This window comes from Elephantulus edwardii, unplaced genomic scaffold, assembly GCF_000299155.1.
Source record: "Elephantulus edwardii isolate Elephantulus edwardi_28Jun2011 unplaced genomic scaffold, EleEdw1.0 scaffold00293, whole genome shotgun sequence".
Classification (NCBI taxonomy): Eukaryota; Metazoa; Chordata; class Mammalia; order Macroscelidea; family Macroscelididae; genus Elephantulus; species Elephantulus edwardii.
The window spans coordinates 749,299-755,263 of record NW_006400043.1 but is presented as its reverse complement, the minus strand read 5'-3'; positions in this window follow the sequence as shown (position 1 = coordinate 755,263).

The window sequence follows — 5,965 nt, the reverse complement described above, 5'->3', positions numbered from 1 at the left end:
ACTGATAAGCCTTTTTAAAAAATCCATTTTGCTACTCTTTTATTCTTAATTGGCACCTTGAGTCCATCCCCATTATCTGTGGTTATTGACAGGCCAGGTTTTATCATTGCTATTTTGCTGTGTTTTGGATTGCCCCCCCCATTGTTTCTGGTAAGAGTAATTTATAAAGGAGAACAAATAAGATTAACCACCAATTTCTCAGCAGAAACCATGTGAGCGAGAAACAGTGGAAAGACATATACCAAACACTCAAAGAACACTACTTTCTACCAAGCAAATTATACCCAGCAAAACTGTCCATTAAATATGATGAAGAAATCAAGGTTTTTTCAGAAAAGTAGAACATAACATAAGGGACTTTGTAAAAACGTAGTCAGTATTGCAGGAAGTATTGAGAGAAGTCCTCCTTACAGAGATGCCACAGAAATCAAGATGGAATAAAATAACCAGCCACAACACACAAAAAAAGAACGTAACAAATGATAGCAGTAAAACTTTGCTTTGCTGTAATTACACTAATTATGAGTAGTTTAAATGCACAAGTGAAGAGAAACAAGAGTAGCATATTAGATTAAAAAAACAAAACCCATCAATATGATGTCTAAAAGATACACACTTAAAAAGTGAAGATAAAGACAGACAAGAGCTGTAACCAACTCTACATAAAATATTTTAGAATATTAAAAAAGATGTAGTACTTTCAGACTCATTTTATGAAACACATACCCTAATACTGAAGTCAGATAAAGACATCACCAAAATATAGAAATACAAGTCAATATCTCTCATGAATATAGATGCCAAAATCCTCAACAAAATCCTGACCAATAGAATCCAACAGTTGTTGTTATGTATGTTATATTGAATTGCCTGCAACTCATAGCAACCAATTACATAAGAGCTCTGAAGCCTGCTTTGTCCTGAGTCAGTCTCACAGACTCTGACACACCTACCTACATTGCTCTAGTCACTGTATCAATCCATCTCATCCAGGGTCTTCCTCTTTCAGCACTGTCCCTCAACACTTCTGAACATGATGTCCTGCTTCAAAGACCTGTCCCTCCTGGTCATGTACCCATTGAGTGTGAGAGGGAATGTTAAAATCCTAGGCCTCCAAGGAAAAACTTGGTTTCACTCTCTTCAAGACAAACCTATTTGTTTCCTTTGTGGTCTTTGGTATATTTAAGCCTCTTCTCCAGCACAACAACTCAAAGGCATCTATTCTTCCTCTGTCATCCTTAGTTATTGTTCAGCTTTCCAATGCATAGCAAGTAATTGGAAAGACCATGTGTGGATCAGGCACACCTTAGTCTCTAGACTTGCATTGTTGTTTCTCAATACTATGTAGAGGTTCCTGTTTATTTTCCAAGTGCAATTTGTCTTTTTATTTTTCTGACTGCTGGTGCCAAGGGTGTTGATTGTGGAGCTGAGCAAGCTGTAATTCTTAACAATCTCAATCTCTTCTACATCTGTCTTGGTGCTGTCAATTGGCCCAGTGGTGAGAAACTTTTTAGTCCATATTGAAGACTATCGTCTTTGATGTCATGCAGCAAGTGCTTTTCAGCTTCATCAAGCAAGGTTGTGTCATCTGCATAATGTAGATTGTTGAAGTGTCTTCCTCCAATACTGATGCCACATTTCTCTTCATAAAGCCAAGACTCCCGAATGATCTGTTCAGCATATAGTTTTAAAAAGTATAGAGACATCATGCATCCCTGATGTACTCTTTCCCTGATTCGAAACCTTGCAGTACTTCCTTGCTCTCTTTTGAGGACTGCTTACCGGTCTGAATATAGGTTTTGCTTGATCACAGTCAAGTGTTCAGGGATTCCCACTTTCCTCAAGGTTAGCCACAATTTCTTGTGATCCACACAGTCAAATGCCTTTGTATAGTCAACGAAACAGAGATGGATATTCCTCTGGTACTCTTTGTTTTCTGCCAAGATCCATCTGAAATTGGCTATAATGTCTCCAGTGCTATGACGTCTCCTAAACCTAAGCTTGTATTTCTGTTAGTTCTCCGTCAGTGTATTGTTCCAGTTGTGGAATTGTTGTTTTTTTGGTTTGTTTGTTTTTAAATCTTCATCATGACTGTGCTTGTATTTGATAATAGTGATATTGTTTGATAATTTTCACACTTTTCTGTTGTCATTTTTTTTTAAGAATGGTAAAAAATATGTATCTCTTCCAGTCAGTTGGCCACATAGTTGTCCTTCAGATTTCATGGCAGAACCTGATGAGCATGTCCACGGCACCATCTGTTTGTTGAAATATGTCAGTTTGTATTCCATATTTTAATGCTTCCTGGATCGTTCAATATTCTGTCTATAGCATCTTTAAGTATTCAAACGTGTGGCTTGAATTTGTTCTTTAGTTCTTTCAGCGTAAGGAATACTGAGCTAGTTTGGCCCTTTTGATTTTCTCACTCCAATTCCTTCCACATTTCTTTATAACACTTTGCTTTTTCTTTCGGAGCTACCTTTTGAAATCATCTGTTCAGCACCTTAACTTTTTATTTCTTTCCTTTCCTTTGGCTTCTCAGCACTCTAATGCAATACTCAGGATTCTCTTCTGACATCCATTTTGGCCTTTTCATTTTCCTCTGCCTTTGTAATGATATTTTTTCATTTTTCATCAATGAGGTTCTTGATATACTCCCACAGTTCATCTTGTCTTCCTTCATTAGTGTTCAAGGCCCCAAACTTATTCCTGAGTTGGTTTTTAAATTCAGGGGCAGATATACTCAAGATCAAATTTTTATTCCTTTGGATTTGCTGACCTTCTTTAGCTTTAATTGGAACTTGTGTATGAGTAGTTGGTTTGTTCCACAATCAGCACCTGCCCTAGTTTTTATTTCTGATATTAAACTCTTCCAATGATTCCTACCACAAATATAAGTGATCTGATTACTGTGGATATCAGCAGGTGAAGTCCATGAGTATAACCTATGCTTACGTTTCTTATGAAAGGTATTTGTGATGAATAAACATTGTTCAGAATTCTATTATTCTATCCATAGTCTCATTTCTGTTACCAAGTCCATGTTTTCTGACTACTGATCCTTCTTCTTGGTTCCCAACTTTTGCATTCTAGACACTTATTATTATCAATGCCACTTAATTGCATGTTAGATTGATTTCTGACTGCAAAATTTGGTAGAAATCATCTATTTCTTCCTGTTTGTCTCTGGCTGTTGGTGCATAAATTTGAATAATAGTGGTATTAACAGGTTTTTCTTGTATGTGTATGGATATTATCCTGTCACACAGCATTTTATTTCAAGATTATTCTAGAAATGGCCTGTTTGTTGTTGTTTTGTTTTTATTATTATACTAGTTTATTTACAAAATTCAAATGCAATGGCCTTTTTTAACTATGAAAGTGACTACATTTTTTTTCTCACCTTTTCACCTCTGGCATAGTAAATCATATGAATGTCTGATTCAAAATGTCCCAGGCCAATCCATGTCATTTAAACAATCCCTAGCATGTATTTATGTGTTCCATTATTTATGTGTTCCATTTTTTCTTAACGATGTCCAATTTCCTAGTCATGCTTTTCACATTCCATATTCAAATCATTAGTTTCTGCTTACAGCTTTTGCTCCTCCTTTCAGTTTCCCAATTTGAGGGCTCAGCTTCAGTTATCATCTCTGCTATTCTACTATAAGTATGTTCTAATGCACATAGGTTTTTCTGAATGCCTGTTATATTTTGGATGCGGATGGTCAATCCTTTTTCCTAGTCTGTCTTAATTTGAATGCTTAGCATTAGAACAGTATCTGCAGACAAACATTGTATAAAAGAAGATGAAAAAAATTTACTCTTTCAAAATAAATAATGCATTCATTGTCCTTCTACCACAACATAAGTGTCTTGTGTCTTTCCTTTCCATGTTACATCTTCAAAAACCAATAGTACATTTTAAAAAGGTCATCATGATCAAGTGAGATTCATGACAGGTATGCAAGAATGATTCAACTTAAGAAAAACAATGTAATTCATCACATTAAAAAAGCAAAGAATAAGAACCACATGATCCTGTTAATTGATGGGAAAAAGACTTTTGAGAAAATCCAACAGCCCTTCCTGATTAAAACACTCAACAAAATAGGAATAGAGGGGAATTTCAACAAAATAGTGAAAAGTATATATGCAAAGCCAAGAACCAACCTCATTCTCAATAGAGAGAGGTTAAAGGCAGTCTCCATAAGAGCAGGAATGAAGCAAGGATGCCCACTATCACCCCTCTAATTTAATATATTAGCCAGAAGTATTAGCCAGAGCAAGAAGACAAGGAAATAAGATGTATGCAAATTAGTAAAGAAGAAGTAAAACTGTCTCTATATGCAGATCAAATGATAGCATATTTAGAATACACTAAAAATTCAATAAGGAAAGTATTTGAACAATTCAACAATGTAGCTAGGTACAAGATCATCATATGAAAATCAGTTGGATTTCTCTACAATGGCAAATGAATATAAGAATGGAGCTAAGAAAAATGATACTGGTTATAATAGCTAACCACAAGATCAAATGCATGGAAATAAATCTAATTAGAGACATAAAAGACATATACACAGAAAACTACAAAACATTACAACAAGAAACAAAAAGAGATTTGAAGAAATGGGAAAAAAATATGCCATAATCATGAATAGGAAGATTCAGTATTGTGAAGATGAAAATTCTATCAAAGGGAATCAATAAGTTCAATGTAATTCCAATACAGATACTAATTCCATTCTTCAATGAGATGGAAAATGCAATTCCCAACTTTATTTGGAATGAAAGGAACTTACAATAAGCAAAACACTACTGAAAAAAGAGAAATAAGGTAGACAATATCACACTCCCTTATCTAAAACCCTATTACACGGCTATGATGGTCAAGAGAGCATGGTGCAGGTATAGCAACAGATACATAAATCACTGAAATAGAATTGAGAACCATGAAATCAACTCATTCACCTATGGTCAACTGATCTTTAACAAGGAGATGGAATAATTTACGTGGGGAAAGGACTCTCTTTTTAACAAATGGTGTTGACATACTAGGAAAACCATCTGCAGAAAATTTAAACAAGATCCATGCCTCATACTTTACACAAAAACCAACTCAAGGTGGATCAAGGAGCTAGAAGTAAAACCAAAGACCATAAAATTCATCAAAGAAAAGCAGAAGTCTTAATCCACAGCATGAACAATCTTTCAAGCATAGTGAAAAACTTCCAATCAGAAAAGACTAAAACAGACGAAAGGGACTTTCTAAGAACAAAATCCCTATGCACATCAACAACTTCTCCAACGGAGTAAGAAGGAAACCTACAAACTTGGAAAAAAAATACTTAGTAATGACATATCTTATAAGGAATTTAGATCTACAATTTATAGAATACTCGAGAACCTCAACAAGAAAACTGTAAACAATCCAATCACAAAATGGGCACATGACATGAATAGGAATTTCACCAAACAGGTCAATCAGATAGCAAATAGACACATGAAAAAATGTTAAAAATTCTTAGCTATTAGAGAGATGTCAATCAAAACAATTATGAGGTACCATTTCACTCCAGCAACAATAGCAAAGTTCAACATGGCAGCAAAAAATTAATTCTGTGGAGAGATAGGAATTCTTATTCAGTGCTTGTGGGAATGCAAAATGGTACAACCACTATGGAAAGCTGTCTGGAATTTTCTTAGAAAATTGGAAATAGATATACCATTTGACTGAGTAATTTCAATACTAGGAATATAACCTAAAGAGAACAGGGTTGCCACTCAAACAGATGTATGCACACCCATGTACATTACTACTTATTTTAGAATAGTAAGAGACAGAAGCAACCCAAGTACCCATTAATACATAAATGAGCACTCCTTGACCTCAAAACCTACTACACAGCAGTAGTAACCAAAAAAGCATGGTACTGGTACAATGATAGACACACAGACCAAT